The following is a 15,664-nucleotide window of genomic DNA, read 5'->3' on the forward strand; positions in this document are numbered from 1 at the left end:
ACTTCTGCTGCATCCAGTAAAACATAGAGATTGGCCTGCTTTAAAGGTTGACCATGTCCTTCATGGGTGTCTGTCAATATGATACTTCCCTGCTGCAAAGCTTACATTCGAAACGCCAGAACAACTAGGCCCAGAGCACAAAGATGCAGTCAGGTTGAAATAACGAGATACTGAAGAGCAATTTTGTATTTCAGAGTGGGAAAAGCAAATATGACCCCGACGTGATTTGAACACGCAACCTTCTGATCTGGAGTCAGACGCGCTACCATTGCGCCACGAGGTCCTTGGCAGTCCACCTGGTGTGTCTGATGACAGAATAAAGGTAGGAGACGTACATGCACCTGCAGAGCCTCATTGCTTCTTTAAGTAGACTGGCTAGGATAGCTTCCTTCTGTGCATCAGTACACGCTGCAGCCAAACCCTTCCCATGAAGTCTTGATGTTTATGAATTGAATGGCAAGTTTTGAAAAACTAAAGCAAGCGAGAAGAATTGCTTGCAGTTTATTGGATTTTTTGGACGTCAGCAGACGAGACCTGCGAGAGGTAAACAGAAGTTCATAGTTGGTCACGCTGAATTTTTGACCCAAAATGCATCGTCCCTCGGTGGGCTTGAACCACCAACCTTTTGGTTAACAGCCGAACGCGCTAACCGATTGCGCCATAGAGACTCATGCAGTGCTTACATTGGGGCCTGATTGGTGTGCTGTTTGCTTATGCTTCCCAGGCAACCTGAAAATATTTCTAAAATAGCTCTATTTCCCACAGCAAATCAGGGTATCAAGCACTTCCCTACCTCCCCTAATACACAAACACAGGGGATTTAGTAGAGGACAGAGCCCATCAACAGTGCACCAAATGCCCTCTGTGTAGGCATAACTTGCTATGAGGAGAAAGCCACAGTTGCGCACTTGTGTTAAAAGGGGACAGTAGGCTGAACCCAGAGAACACGGGAGAAATGACTCAGGTTTACTAAGTGGAACACTCTGTGTCTTTGTGCCCAAAACAGCAGCGTCTTTTCGGTTAACAGCCGAACGCGCTAACCAATTGCGCCACAGAGACTCACTGGCATGTGTGTTCTGCCTTTGGCCTGATTACATTGCTATTTTTTTCTGATTGGCAGAAAACCTGAACTTTTTTCTAAAAAGGCATGCCTCTCTTAGCACTGCAGTGCATTAGACTGCTCCCTTGCTTCCCTGAGTCCCCAAATACACAACCACCTTGGGCACAATAGAAGACACATTCCAGCAGATTTAGCAAGAGTGCACCAAGGATTCTATATGTAGGTACCTTGCTGAGAAGCAAGACCTGCAGTTGCATTCTTCTGTTAAAAGAGGGCAGCATAGTGCACCAAGAGAACTTGGGGGAAGTAGCTTATGTTAACTACTTGCCATGCTCTTTATAGATCCCTCTGTTTGACTGGGTGAATTCTAATTTCTGGGGTAGAGTAAGCAATTTTTGGATCTAGATGCTGTGCGCAACAGGAATGCTATATACTGCACTTTACTGCTACTGAAAAGTTATCAATTTTACAGGATGTTCAGGTAAGCTTTGTTTCAGAAAACAACTTGCTAGAGGCACTAAGACAGATTACTGGGACAAAGGAAGAGGGTTTGGGGATTAGCACATCTCCTATGAAAGGTACAGTCACGCCCGAGACAACTCTGAGTGTCACCTCAAATTCTAAGAAATGCAAACTAGGGACCTACGCTTTTTATTGCTAGGGGATCTTTGTGTTTCAGACAAATGTGCACGCCTCCCAGAGCCCCTTGCAATGCACTTAGGGAAAGGGGGGAAGGTGCTGTGAAGCCCTCTCGCTGACAATGTCTCTCTTGTCTATAATGTATCTATGAGAGAGAGAGAAATAGGCAATGCGAGAGTGAAAAAGTAAAATGGAAATGTGTCTACTGAGACCAGTATAAGGGGAAATCCTCACAATCCAGGACCGACAGTTGATTGGGAGGGCGCTTACAGGTTTCCGACACCAGACCGGTACCTGAACTCACAAACCCAAACTGCAAAGTGATGCCCATTGCCACTAGACTGCCGACCCCCTTTCGGGGCCCCAACATATATCCTTTAGTCACACCTAGAGTTCCCAGGACAGTGCAGCATTCAGCGATTACACGAAAATATTGACAGCGCTAGGAGGCCATGCAAATGACAGAGGTATGCTTTACAAAGCCCACGTAGCGTGCACAAAACAGCACATCAGTCAGGCCCACTTGAAGAGATGGTAAAGAGGAAATACTTCTGCTGCATCCAGTAAAACATAGAGATTGGCCTGCTTTAAAGGTTGACCATGTCCTTCATGGGTGTCAGTCAATATGAAACTTCCCTGCTGCAAAGCTTACATTCGAAACGCCAGAACAACTAGGCCCAGAGCACAAAGATGCAGTCAGGTTGAAATAACGAGATACTGAAGAGCAATTTTGTATTTCAGAGTGGGAAAAGGAAGTATGACCCCGACGTGATTTGAACACACAACCTTTTGATCTGGACTCAGACGCGCTACCATTGCGCCACGAGCTCCTTGTGGCAGTCCACCTGGTGTGTCTGATGACAGAATAAAGGTAGGAGACGTACATGCACCTGCAGAGCCTCATTGCTTCTTTAAGTAGACTGGCTAGGATAGCTTCCTTCTGTGCATCAGTACACGCTGCAGCCAAACCCTTCCCATGAAGTCTTGATGTTTATGAATTGAATGGCAAGTTTTGAAAAACTAAAGCAAGCGAGAAGAATTGCTTACAGTTTATTGGATTTTTTGGACGTCAGCAGACGAGACCTGCGAGAGGTAAACAGAAGTTCATAGTTGGTCACGCTGATTTTTTGAGCCAAAATGCATCGTCCCTGGGTGGGCTTGAACCACCAACCTTTCGGTTAACAGCCGAACGCGCTAACCGATTGCGCCACAGAGACTCATGCAGTGCCTACACTGGGGCCTGATTGGTGTGCTGTTTGCTTATGCTTCCCAGGCAACCTGAAAATATTTCTAAAATAGCTCTATTTCCCACAGCAAATCAGGGTATCAAGCACTTCCCTACCTCCCCTAATCCACAAACACAGGGGATTTAGTAGAAGACAGAGCCCATCAACAGTGCACCAAATGTCCTCTGTGTAGGCATAACTTGCTATGAGGAGAAAGCCACAGTTGCGCACTTGTGTTAAATGGGGACAGTAGGCTGAACCCAGAGAACACGGGAGAAATGACTCAGGTTTACTGAGTGGAACACTCTGTGTCTTTGTGCCAAAAACAGCAGCGTCTTTTCGGTTAACAGCCGAACGCGCTAACCAATTGTGCCACAGAGACTCACTGGAATGTGTGTTCTGCCTTTGGCCTGATTGCATTGCTATTTATTTCTGATTGGCAGAAAACCTGAACTTTTTTCTGAAAAAGGCATGCCTCTCTTAGCACTGCAGTGCATTAGACTGCTCCCTTGCTTCCCTGAGTCCCCAAATACACAACCACCTTGGGCACAATAGAAGACACATTCCAGCAGATTTAGCAAGAGTGCACCAAGGTTTCTATATGTAGGTACCTTGCTGAGAAGCAAGACCTGCAGTTGCATTCTTCTGTTAAAAGAGGGCAGCAGAGTGCACCAAGAGAACTTGGGGGAAGTAGCTTATGTTAACTACTTGCCATGATCTTTATAGATCCCTCTGTTTGACTGGGTGAATTCTAATTTCTGGGGTAGAGTAAGCAATTTTTGGATCTAGATGCTGTGCGCAACAGGAATGCTATATACTGCACTGTACTGCTACTGAAAAGTTACCAATTTTACAGGATGTTCAGGTAAGCTTTGTTTCAGAAAACAACTTGCTAGAGGCCCTAGGACAGATTACTGGGACAAAGGAAGAGGGTTTGGGGATTAGCACATCTCCTATGAAAGGTAAAGTCACGCCCGAGACAACTCTGAGTGCCTCCTCAAATTCTAAGAAATGCGAACTGGGGTCCTACGCCTTTTATTGCCAGTGGATCTTTGTGTTTCAGACAAATGTGCACGCCTCCCAGAGCCCCTTGCAATGCACTTAGGGAAATGGGGGAAGGTGCTGTGAAGCCCTCTCGCTGACAATGTCTCTCTTGTCTATAATGTATCTATGAGAGAGAGAGAAATAGGCAATGCGAGAGTGAAAAAGTAAAATGGAAATGTGTCTACTGAGACCAGTATAAGGGGAAATCCTCACAATCCAGGACCGACAGTTGATTGGGAGGGCGCTTACAGTTTTCTGACACCAGACCGGTACCTGAACTCACAAACCCAAACTACAAAGTGATGCCCATTGCCACTAGACTGCCGACCCCCTTTCGGGGCCCCAACATATATCCTTTAGTCACACCTAGAGTTCCCAGGACAGTGCAGCATTCAGCGATTACACGAAAATATTGACAGCGCTAGGAGGCCATGCAAATGGCAGAGGTATGCTTTACAAAGCCCACGTAGCGTGCACAAAACAGCACATCAGTCAGGCCCACTTGAAGAGATGGTAAAGAGGAAATACTTCTGCTGCATCCAGTAAAACATAGAGATTGGCCTGCTTTAAAGCTTGACCATGTCCTTCATGGGTGTCTGTCAATATGATACTTCCCTGCTGCAAAGTTTACATTCGAAACGCCAGAACAACTAGGCCCAGAGCACAAAGATGCAGCCAGGTTGAAATAACGAGATACTGAAGAGCAATTTTGTATTTCAGAGTGGGAAAAGGAAGTATGACCCCGACGTGATTTGAACACACAACCTTCTGATCTGGAGTCAGACGCGCTACCATTGCGCCACGAGGTCCTTGTGGCAATCCACCTGGTGTGTCTGATGACAGAATAAAGGTAGGAGACATACATGCACCTGCAGAGCCTCATTGCTTCTTTAGGTAGACTGGCTAGGATAGCTTCCTTCTCTGCATCCATACACGCTGCAGCCAAACCCTTCCCATGAAGTCTTGATGTTTATGAATTGAATGGCAAGTTTTGAAAAACTAAAGCAAGCGAGAAGAATTGCTTGCAGTTTATTGGATTTTTTGGACGTCAGCAGACGAGACCTGCGAGAGGTAAACAGAAGTCCATAGTTGGTCACGCTGAATTTTTGAGCCAAAATGCACCGTCCCTGGGTGGGCTTGAACCACCAACCTTTCGGTTAACAGCCGAACGCGCTAACCGATTGCGCCACAGAGACTCATGCAGTTCTTACACAGAGGCCTGATTGGTGTGCTGTTTGCTTATGCTTCCCAGGCAACCTGAAAATATTTCTAAAATAGCTCTTTTTCCCACAGCAAATCAGGGTATCAAGCACTTCCCTACCTCCCCTAATCCACACACACAGGGGATTTAGTAGAGGACAGAGCCCATCAACAGTGCACCAAATGTCCTCTGTGTAGGCATAACTTGCTATGAGGATAAAGCCACAGTTGCGCACTTGTGTTAAAAGGGGACAGTAGGCTGAACCCAGAGAACACGGGAGAAATGACTCAGGTTTACTGAGTGGAACACTCTGTGTCTTTGTGCCAAAAACAGCAGCCTCTTTTCGGTTAACAGCCGAACGCGCTAACCAATTGCACCACAGAGACTCACTGGCATGTGTGTTCTGCCTTTGGCCTGATTGCATTGCTATTTTTTTCTGATTGGCAGAAAACCTGAACTTTTTTCTGAAAAAGGCATGCCTCTCTTAGCACTGCAGTGCATTAGACTGCTCCCTTGCTTCCCTGAGCCCCCAAATACACAACCACCCTGGGCACAATAGAAGACACATTCCAGCAGATTTAGCAAGAGTGCACCAAGGATTCTATATGTAGGTACCTTGCTGAGAAGCAAGACCTGCAGTTGCATTCTTCTGTTAAAAGAGGGCAGCAGGGTGCACCAAGAGAACTTGGGGGAAGTAGCTTATGTTAACTACTTGCCATGCTCTTTATAGATCCCTCTGTTTGACTGGGTGAATTCTAATTTCTGGGGTAGAGTAAGCAATTTTTGGATCTAGTTGCTGTGCGCAACAGGAATGCTATATACTGCACTGTACTGCTACTGAAAAGTTACCAATTTTACAGGATGTTCAGGTAAGCTTTGTTTCAGAAAACAACTTGCTAGAGGCCCTAGGACAGATTACTGGGACAAAGGAAGAGGGTTTGGGGATTAGCACATATCCTATGAAAGGTACAGTCACGCCCAAGACAACTCTGAGTGTCACCTCAAATTCTAAGAAATGCAAACTAGGGACCTACGCTTTTTATTGCCAGTGGATCTTTGTGTTTCAGACAAATGTGCACGCCTCCCAGAGCCCCTTGCAATGCACTTAGGGAAAGGGGGGAAGGTGCTGTGAAGCCCTCTCGCTGACAATGTCTCTCTTGTCTATAATGTAACTATGAGAGAGAGAGAAATAGGCAATGCGAGAGTGAAAAAGTAAAATGGAAATGTGTCTACTGAGACCAGTATAAGGGGAAATCCTCACAATCCAGGACCGACAGTTGATTGGGAGGGCGCTTACAGGTTTCCGACACCAGACCGGTACCTGAACTCACAAACCCAAACTGCAAAGTGATGGGCATTGCCACTAGACTGCCGACCCCCTTTCGGGGCCCCAGCATATATCCTTTAGTCACACCTAGAGTTCCCAGGACAGTGCAGCATTCAGCGATTACACGAAAATATTGACAGCGCTAGGAGGCCATGCAAATGGCAGAGGTATGCTTTACAAAGCCCACGTAGCGTGCACAAAACAGCACATCAGTCAGGCCCACTTGAAGAGATGGTAAAGAGGAAATACTTCTGCTGCATCCAGTAAAACATAGAGATTGGCCTGCTTTAAAGGTTGACCATGTCCTTCATGGGTGTCTGTCAATATGATACTTCCCTGCTGCAAAGCTTACATTCGAAACGCCAGAACAACTAGGCCCAGAGCACAAAGATGCAGTCAGGTTGAAATAACGAGATACTGAAGAGCAATTTTGTATTTCAGAGTGGGAAAAGCAAATATGACCCCGACGTGATTTGAACACGCAACCTTCTGATCTAGAGTCAGACGCGCTACCATTGCGCCACGAGGTCCTTGTGGCATCCACCTGGTGTGTCTGATGACAGAATAAAGGTAGGAGACGTACATGCACCTGCAGAGCCTCATTGCTTCTTTAAGTAGACTGGCTAGGATAGCTTCCTTCTGTGCATCAGTACACGCTGCAGCCAAACCCTTCCCATGAAGTCTTGATGTTTATGAATTGAATGGCAAGTTTTGAAAAACTAAAGCAAGCGAGAAGAATTGCTTACAGTTTATTGGATTTTTTGGACGTCAGCAGACGAGACCTGCGAGAGGTAAACAGAAGTTCATAGTTGGTCATGCTGAATTTTTGAGCCAAAATGCATCGTCCCTGGGTGGGCTTGAACCACCAACCTTTCGGTTAACAGCCGAACGCGCTAACCGATTGCGCCACAGAGACTCATGCAGTGCTTACACTGGGGCCTGATTGGTGTGCTGTTTGCTTATGCTCCCCAGGCAACCTGAAAATATTTCTAAAATAGCTCTATTTCCCACAGCAAATCAGGGTATGAAGTACTTCCCTACCTCCCGTAATCCACAAACACAGGGGATTTAGTAGAGGACAGAGCCCATCAACAGTGCACCAAATGCCCTCTGTGTAGGCATAACTTGCTATGAGGAGAAAGCCACAGTTGCGCACTTGTGTTAAAAGGGGACAGTAGGCTGAACCCAGAGAACACGGGAGAAATGACTCAGGTTTACTGAGTGGAACACTCTGTGTCTTTGTGCCCAAAACAGCAGCGTCTTTTCGGTTAACAGCCGAACGCGCTAACCAATTGCGCCACAGAGACTCACTGGCATGTGTGTTCTGCCTTTGGCCTGATTGCATTGCTATTTTTTTCTGAGTGGCAGAAAACCTGAACTTTTTTCTGAAAAAGGCATGCCTCTCGTAGCACTGCAGTGCATTAGACTGCTCCCTTGCTTCCCTGAGTCCCCAAATACACAACCACCTTGGGCACAATAGAAGACACATTCCAGCAGATTTAGCAAGAGTGCACCAAGGTTTCTATATGTAGGTACCTTGCTGAGAAGCAAGACCTGCAGTTGCATTCTTCTGTTAAAAGTGGGCAGCAGAGTGCACCAAGAGAACTTGGGGGAAGTAGCTTATGTTAACTACTTGCCATGCTCTTTATAGATCCCTCTGTTTGACTGGGTGAATTCTAATTTCTGGGGTAGAGTAAGCAATTTTTGGATCTAGATGCTGTGCGCAACAGGAATGCTATATACTGCACTGTACTGCTACTGAAAAGTTACCAATTTTACAGGATGTTCAGGTAAGCTTTGTTTCAGAAAACAACTTGCTAGAGGCACTAAGACAGATTACTGGGACAAAGGAAGAGGGTTTGGGGATTAGCACATCTCCTATGAAAGGTACAGTCACGCCCGAGACAACTCTGAGTGTCACCTCAAATTCTAAGAAATGCAAACTAGGGACCTACGCTTTTTATTGCCAGTGGATCTTTGTGTTTCAGACAAATGTGCACGCCTCCCAGAGCCCCTTGCAATGCACTTAGGGAAATGGGGGAAGGTGCTGTGAAGCCCTCTCGCTGACAATGTCTCTCTTGTCTATAATGTATCTATGAGAGAGAGAGAAATAGGCAATGCGAGAGTGAAAAAGTAAAATGGAAATGTGTCTACTGAGACCAGTATAAGGGGAAATCCTCACAATCCAGGACCGACAGTTGATTGGGAGGGCGCTTACAGGTTTCCGACACCAGACCGGTACCTGAACTCACAAACCCAAACTGAAAAGTGATGGGCATTGCCACTAGACTGCCGACCCCCTTTCGGGGCCCCAGCATATATCCTTTAGTCACACCTAGAGTTCCCAGGACAGTGCAGCATTCAGCGATAACACGAAAATATTGACAGCGCTAGGAGGCCATGCAAATGGCAGAGGTATGCTTTACAAAGCCCACGTAGCGTGCACAAAACAGCACATCAGTCAGGCCCACTTGAAGAGATGGTAAAGAGGAAATACTTCTGCTGCATCCAGTAAAACATAGAGATTGGCCTGCTTTAAAGCTTGACCATGTCCTTCATGGGTGTCTGTCAATATGATACTTCCCTGGTGCAAAGTTTACATTCGAAACGCCAGAACAACTAGGCCCAGAGCACAAAGATGCAGTCAGGTTGAATTAACGAGATACTGAAGAGCAATTTTGTATTTCAGAGTGGGAAAAGGAAATATGACCCCGACGTGATTTGAACACACAACCTTCTGATCTGGAGTCAGACGCGCTACCATTGCGCCACGAGGTCCTTGTGGCAGTCCACCTGGTGTGCCTGATGACAGAATAAAGGTAGGAGACGTGCATGGACCTGCAGAGCCTCATTGCTTCTTTAAGTAGACTGGCTAGGATAGCTTCCTTCTGTGCATCAGTACACGCTGCAGCCAAACCCTTCCCATGAAGTCTTGATGTTTATGAATTGAATGGCAAGTTTTGAAAAACTAAAGCAAGCGAGAAGAATTGCTTACAGTTTATTGGATTTTTTGGACGTCAGCAGACGAGACCTGCGAGAGGTAAACAGAAGTTCATAGTTGGTCATGCTGAATTTTTGAGCCAAAATGCATCGTCCCTGGGTGGGCTTGAACCACCAACCTGAACGCGCTAACCGATTGCGCCACAGAGACTCATGCAGTGCTTACACTGGGGCCTGATTGGTGTGCTGTTTGCTTATGCTTCCCAGGCAACCTGAAAATATTTCTAAAATAGCTCTATTTCCCACAGCAAATCAGGGTATCAAGCACTTCCCTACCTCCCCTAATCCTAATCCACAAACACAGGGGATTTAGTAGAGGACAGAGCCCATCAACAGTGCACCAAATGTCCTCTGTGTAGGCATAACTTGCTATGAGGAGAAAGCCACAGTTGCGCACTTGTGTTAAAAGGGGACAGTAGGCTGAACCCAGAGAACACGGGAGAAATGACTCAGGTTTACTGAGTGGAACACTCTGTGTCTTTGTGCCAAAAACAGCAGCGTCTTTTCGGTTAACAGCCGAACGCGCTAACCAATTGTGCCACAGAGACTCACTGGCATGTGTGTTCTGCCTTTGGCCTGATTGCATTGCTATTTTTTTCTGATTGGCAGAAAACCTGAACTTTTTTCTGAAAAAGGCATGCCTCTCTTAGCACTGCAGTGCATTAGACTGCTCCCTTGCTTCCCTGAGTCCCCAAATACACAACCACCTTGGGTACAATAGAAGACACATTCCAGCAGATTTAGCAAGAGTGCATCAAGGTTTCTATATGTAGGTACCTTTCTGAGAAGCAAGACCTGCAGTTGCATTCTTCCGTTAAAAGAGGGCAGCAGAGTGCACCAAGAGAACTTGGGGGAAGTAGATTATGTTAACTACTTGCCATGATCTTTATAGATCCCTCTGTTTGACTGGGTGAATTCTAATTTCTGGGGTAGAGTAAGCAATTTTTGGATCTAGATGCTGTGCGCAACAGGAATGCTATATACTGCACTGTACTGCTACTGAAAAGTTACCAATTTTACAGGATGTTCAGGTAAGCTTTGTTTCAGAAAACAACTTGCTAGAGGCCCTAGGACAGATTACTGGGACAAAGGAAGAGGGTTTGGGGATTAGCACATCTCCTATGAAAGGTACAGTCACGCCCGAGACAACTCTGAGTGCCTCCTCAAATTCTAAGAAATGCGAACTGGGGTCCTACGCCTTTTATTGCCAGTGGATCTTTGTGTTTCAGACAAATGTGCACGCCTCCCAGAGCCCCTTGCAATGCACTTAGGGAAATGGGGGAAGGTGCTGTGCAACCCTCTCGCTGACAATGTCTCTCTTGTCTATAATGTATCTATGAGAGAGAGAGAAATAGGCAATGCGAGAGTGAAAAAGTAAAATGGAAATGTGTCTACTGAGACCAGTATAAGGGGAAATCCTCACAATCCAGGACCGACAGTTGATTGGGAGGGCGCTTACAGTTTTCTGACACCAGACCGGTACCTGAACTCACAAACCCAAACTGCAAAGTGATGGGCATTGCCACTAGACTGCCGACCCCCTTTCGGAGCCCCAGCATATATCGTTTGGTCACACCTAGAGTTCCCAGGACAGTGCAGCATTCAGCGATTACACGAAAATATTGACAGCGCTAGGAGGCCATGCAAATGGCAGAGGTATGCTTTACAAAGCCCACGTAGCGTGCACAAAACAGCACATCAGTCAGGCCCACTTGAAGAGATGGTAAAGAGGAAATACTTCTGCTGCATCCAGTAAAACATAGAGATTGGCCTGCTTTAAAGGTTGACCATGTCCTTCATGGGTGTCTGTCAATATGATACTTCCCTGCTGCAAAGCTTACATTCGAAACGCCAGAACAACTAGGCCCAGAGCATAAAGATGCAGTCAGGTTGAAATAACGAGATACTGAAGAGCAATTTTGTATTTCAGAGTGGGAAAAGGAAGTATGACCCCGACGTGATTTGAACACACAACCTTCTGATCTGGAGTCAGACGCGCTACCATTGCGCCAAGAGGTCCTTGTGGCAGTCCACCTGGTGTGTCTGATGACAGAATAAAGGTAGGAGACGTGCATGGACCTGCAGAGCCTCATTGCTTCTTTAAGTAGACTGGCTAGGATAGCTTCCTTCTGTGCATCAGCACACGCTGCAGCCAAACCCTTCCCATGAAGTCTTGATGTTTATCAATTGAATGGCAAGTTTTGAAAAACTAAAGCAAGCGAGAAGAATTGCTTGCATTTTATTGGATTTTTTGGACGTCAGTAGACGAGACCTGCGAGAGGTAAACAGAAGTCCATAGTTGGTCACGCTGAATTTTTGAGCCAAAATGCACCGTCCCTGGGTGGGCTTGAACCACCAACCTTTCGGTTAACAGCCGAACGCGCTAACCGATTGCGCCACAGAGACTCATGCAGTGCTTACACTGGGGCCTGATTGGTGTGCTGTTTGCTTATGCTTCCCAGGCAACCTGAAAATATTTCTAAAATAGCTCTATTTCCCACAGCAAATCAGGGTATCAAGCACTTCCCTACCTCCCCTAATCCACAAACACAGGGGATTTAGTAGAGGACAGAGCCCATCAACAGTGCACCAAATGTCCTCTGTGTAGGCATAACTTGCTATGAGGAGAAAGCCACAGTTGCGCACTTGTGTTAAAAGGGGACAGTAGGCTGAACCCAGAGAACACGGGAGAAATGACTCAGGTTTACTGAGTGGAACACTCTGTGTCTTTGTGCCAAAAACAGCAGCGTCTTTTCGGTTAACAGCCGAACGCGCTAACCAATTGTGCCACAGAGACTCACTGGCATGTGTGTTCTGCCTTTGGCCTGATTGCATTGCTATTTTTTTCTGATTGGCAGAAAACCTGAACTTTTTTCTGAAAAAGGCATGCCTCTCTTAGCACTGCAGTGCATTAGACTGCTCCCTTGCTTCCCTGAGTCCCCAAATACACAACCACCTTGGGCACAATAGAAGACACATTCCAGCAGATTTAGCAAGAGTGCACCAAGGATTCTATATGTAGGTACCTTGCTGAGAAGCAAGACCTGCAGTTGCATTCTTCTGTTAAAAGAGGGCAGCAGAGTGCACCAAGAGAACTTGGGGGAAGTAGCTTATGTTAACTACTTGCCATGCTCTTTATAGATCCCTCTGTTTGACTGGGTGAATTCTAATTTCTGGGGTAGAGTAAGCAATTTTTGGATCTAGATGCTGTGCGCAACAGGAATGCTATATACTGCACTGTACTGCTACTGAAAAGTTACCAATTTTACAGGATGTTCAGGTAAGCTTTGTTTCAGAAAACAACTTGCTAGAGGCACTAAGACAGATTACTGGGACAAAGGAAGAGGGTTTGGGGATTAGCACATCTCCTATGAAAGGTACAGTCACGCCCGAGACAACTCTGAGTGTCACCTCAAATTCTAAGAAATGCAAACTAGGGACCTACGCTTTTTATTGCCAGTGGATCTTTGTGTTTCAGACAAATGTGCACGCCTCCCAGAGCCCCTTGCAATGCACTTAGGGAAAGGGGGGAAGGTGCTGTGAAGCCCTCTCGCTGACAATGTCTCTCTTGTCTATAATGTAACTATGAGAGAGAGAGAAATAGGCAATGCGAGAGTGAAAAAGTAAAATGGAAATGTGTCTACTGAGACCAGTATAAGGGGAAATCCTCACAATCCAGGACCGACAGTTGATTGGGAGGGCGCTTACAGGTTTCCGACACCAGACCGGTACCTGAACTCACAAACCCAAACTGCAAAGTGATGCCCATTGCCACTAGACTGCCGACCCCCTTTCGGGGCCCCAGCATATATCGTTTGGTCACACCTAGAGTTCCCAGGACAGTGCAGCATTCAGCGATTACACGAAAATATTGACAGCGCTAGGAGGCCATGCAAATGGCAGAGGTATGCTTTACAAAGCCCACGTAGCGTGCACAAAACAGCACATCAGTCAGGCCCACTTGAAGAGATGGTAAAGAGGAAATACTTCTGCTGCATCCAGTAAAACATAGAGATTGGCCTGCTTTAAAGGTTGACCATGTCCTTCATGGGTGTCTGTCAATATGATACTTCCCTGCTGCAAAGCTTACATTCGAAACGCCAGAACAACTAGGCCCAGAGCATAAAGATGCAGTCAGGTTGAAATAACGAGATACTGAAGAGCAATTTTGTATTTCAGAGTGGGAAAAGGAAGTATGACCCCGACGTGATTTGAACACACAACCTTCTGATCTGGAGTCATACGCTACCATTGCGCCACGAGGTCCTTGTGGCAATCCACCTGGTGTGTCTGATGACAGAATAAAGGTAGGAGACGTGCATGAACCTGCAGAGCCTCATTGCTTCTTTAAGTAGACTGGCTAGGATAGCTTCCTTCTGTGCATCAGTACACGCTGCAGCCAAACCCTTCCCATGAAGTCTTGATGTTTATGAATTGAATGGCAAGTTTTGAAAAACTAAAGCAAGCGAGAAGAATTGCTTGCAGTTTATTGGATTTTTTGGACGTCAGCAGACGAGACCTGCAAGAGGTAAACAGAAGTCCATAGTTGGTCACGCTGAATTTTTGAGCCAAAATGCACCGTCCCTGGGTGGGCTTCGGTTAACAGCCGAACGCGCTAACCGATTGCGCCACAGAGACTCATGCAGTTCTTACACAGGGGCCTGATTGGTGTGCTGTTTGCTTATGCTTCCCAGGCAACCTGAAAATATTTCTAAAATAGCTCTATTTCCCACAGCAAATCAGGGTATCAAGCACTTCCCTACCTCCCTCAATCCACAAACACAGGGGATTTAGTAGAGGACAGAGCCCATCAACAGTGCACCAAATGTCCTCTGTGTAGGCATAACTTGCTATGAGGAGAAAGCCACAGTTGCGCACTTGTGTTAAAAGGGGACAGTAGGCTGAACCCAGAGAACACGGGAGAAATGACTCAGGTTTACTGAGTGGAACACTCTGTGTCTTTGTGCCAAAAACAGCAGCGTCTTTTCGGTTAACAGCCGAACGCGCTAACCAATTGCGCCACAGAGACTCACTGGCATGTGTGTTCTGCCTTTGGCCTGATTGCATTGCTATTTTTTTCTGATTGGCAGAAAACCTGAACTTTTTTCTGAAAAAGGCATGCCTCTCTTAGCACTGCAGTGCATTAGACTGCTCCCTTGCTTCCCTGAGTCCCCAAATACACAACCACCTTGGGCACAATAGAAGACACATTCCAGCAGATTTAGCAAGAGTGCACCAAGGATTCTATATGTAGGTACCTTGCTGAGAAGCAAGACCTGCAGTTGCATTCTTCTGTTAAAAGAGGGCAGCAGAGTGCACCAAGAGAACTTGGGGGAAGTAGCTTATGTTAACTACTTGCCATGCTCTTTATAGATCCCTCTGTTTGACTAGGTGAATTCTAATTTCTGGGGTAGAGTAAGCAATTTTTGGATCTAGATGCTGTGCGCAACAGGAATGCTATATACTGCACTGTACTGCTACTGAAAAGTTACCAATTTTACAGGATGTTCAGGTAAGCTTTGTTTCAGAAAACAACTTGCTAGAGGCACTAAGACAGATTACTGGGACAAAGGAAGAGGGTTTGGGGATTAGCACATCTCCTATGAAAGGTACAGTCACGCCCGAGACAACTCTGAGTGCCGCCTCAAATTCTAAGAAATGCAAACTAGGGACCTACGCTTTTTATTGCCAGTGGATCTTTGTGTTTCAGACAAATGTGCACGCCTCCCAGAGCCCCTTGCAATGCACTTAGGGAAATGAGGGAAGGTGCTGTGCAACCCTCTCGCTGACAATGTCTCTCTTGTCTATAATGTATCTATGAGAGAGAGAGAAATAGGCAATGCGAGAGTGAAAAAGTAAAATGGAAATGTGTCTACTGAGACCAGTATAAGGGGAAATCCTCACAATCCAGGACCGACAGTTGATTGGGAGGGCGCTTACAGGTTTCCGACACCAGACCGGTACCTGAACTCACAAACCGAAACTGCAAAGTGATGGGCATTGCCACTAGACTGCCGACCCCCTTTCGGGGCCCCAGCATATATCCTTTAGTCACACCTAGAGTTCCCAGGACAGTGCAGCATTCAGCGATTACACGAAAATATTGACAGCGCTAGGAGGCCATGCAAATGGCAGAGGTATGCTTTACAAAGCCCACGTAGCGTGCA

At 46.3% G+C, this 15,664-nt stretch overlaps 8 non-coding genes across 8 annotated transcripts; all 8 read right to left on the reverse strand.

The window, feature by feature from the left end:
- Positions 1-211: 211 nt before the first annotated feature.
- Positions 212-283, reverse strand: TRNAW-CCA (transfer RNA tryptophan (anticodon CCA)). The gene has a single exon. It is a non-coding gene; the product is annotated as a tRNA-Trp (tRNA).
- A 2,559-nt stretch (positions 284-2,842) lies between these two features.
- Positions 2,843-2,916, reverse strand: TRNAN-GUU (transfer RNA asparagine (anticodon GUU)). Its single transcript has one exon. It is a non-coding gene; the product is annotated as a tRNA-Asn (tRNA).
- Positions 2,917-4,706: 1,790 nt separating this feature from the next.
- Positions 4,707-4,778, reverse strand: TRNAW-CCA (transfer RNA tryptophan (anticodon CCA)). Its single transcript has one exon. It is a non-coding gene; the product is annotated as a tRNA-Trp (tRNA).
- Positions 4,779-5,091: 313 nt separating this feature from the next.
- Positions 5,092-5,165, reverse strand: TRNAN-GUU (transfer RNA asparagine (anticodon GUU)). Its single transcript has one exon. It is a non-coding gene; the product is annotated as a tRNA-Asn (tRNA).
- Positions 5,166-7,339: 2,174 nt separating this feature from the next.
- Positions 7,340-7,413, reverse strand: TRNAN-GUU (transfer RNA asparagine (anticodon GUU)). The gene has a single exon. It is a non-coding gene; the product is annotated as a tRNA-Asn (tRNA).
- Positions 7,414-9,203: 1,790 nt separating this feature from the next.
- TRNAW-CCA (transfer RNA tryptophan (anticodon CCA)) lies at positions 9,204-9,275 on the reverse strand. Its single transcript has one exon. It is a non-coding gene; the product is annotated as a tRNA-Trp (tRNA).
- A 2,169-nt stretch (positions 9,276-11,444) lies between these two features.
- On the reverse strand, positions 11,445-11,516 carry TRNAW-CCA (transfer RNA tryptophan (anticodon CCA)). The gene has a single exon. It is a non-coding gene; the product is annotated as a tRNA-Trp (tRNA).
- Positions 11,517-11,829: 313 nt separating this feature from the next.
- On the reverse strand, positions 11,830-11,903 carry TRNAN-GUU (transfer RNA asparagine (anticodon GUU)). Its single transcript has one exon. It is a non-coding gene; the product is annotated as a tRNA-Asn (tRNA).
- Between the last annotated feature and the right edge of the window lie 3,761 nt (positions 11,904-15,664).

Source organism: Ambystoma mexicanum, chromosome 11 (genome assembly GCF_040938575.1).
Source record: "Ambystoma mexicanum isolate Mex_15411 chromosome 11, UKY_AmexF1_1, whole genome shotgun sequence".
NCBI classification, from domain to species: domain Eukaryota; kingdom Metazoa; phylum Chordata; class Amphibia; order Caudata; family Ambystomatidae; genus Ambystoma; species Ambystoma mexicanum.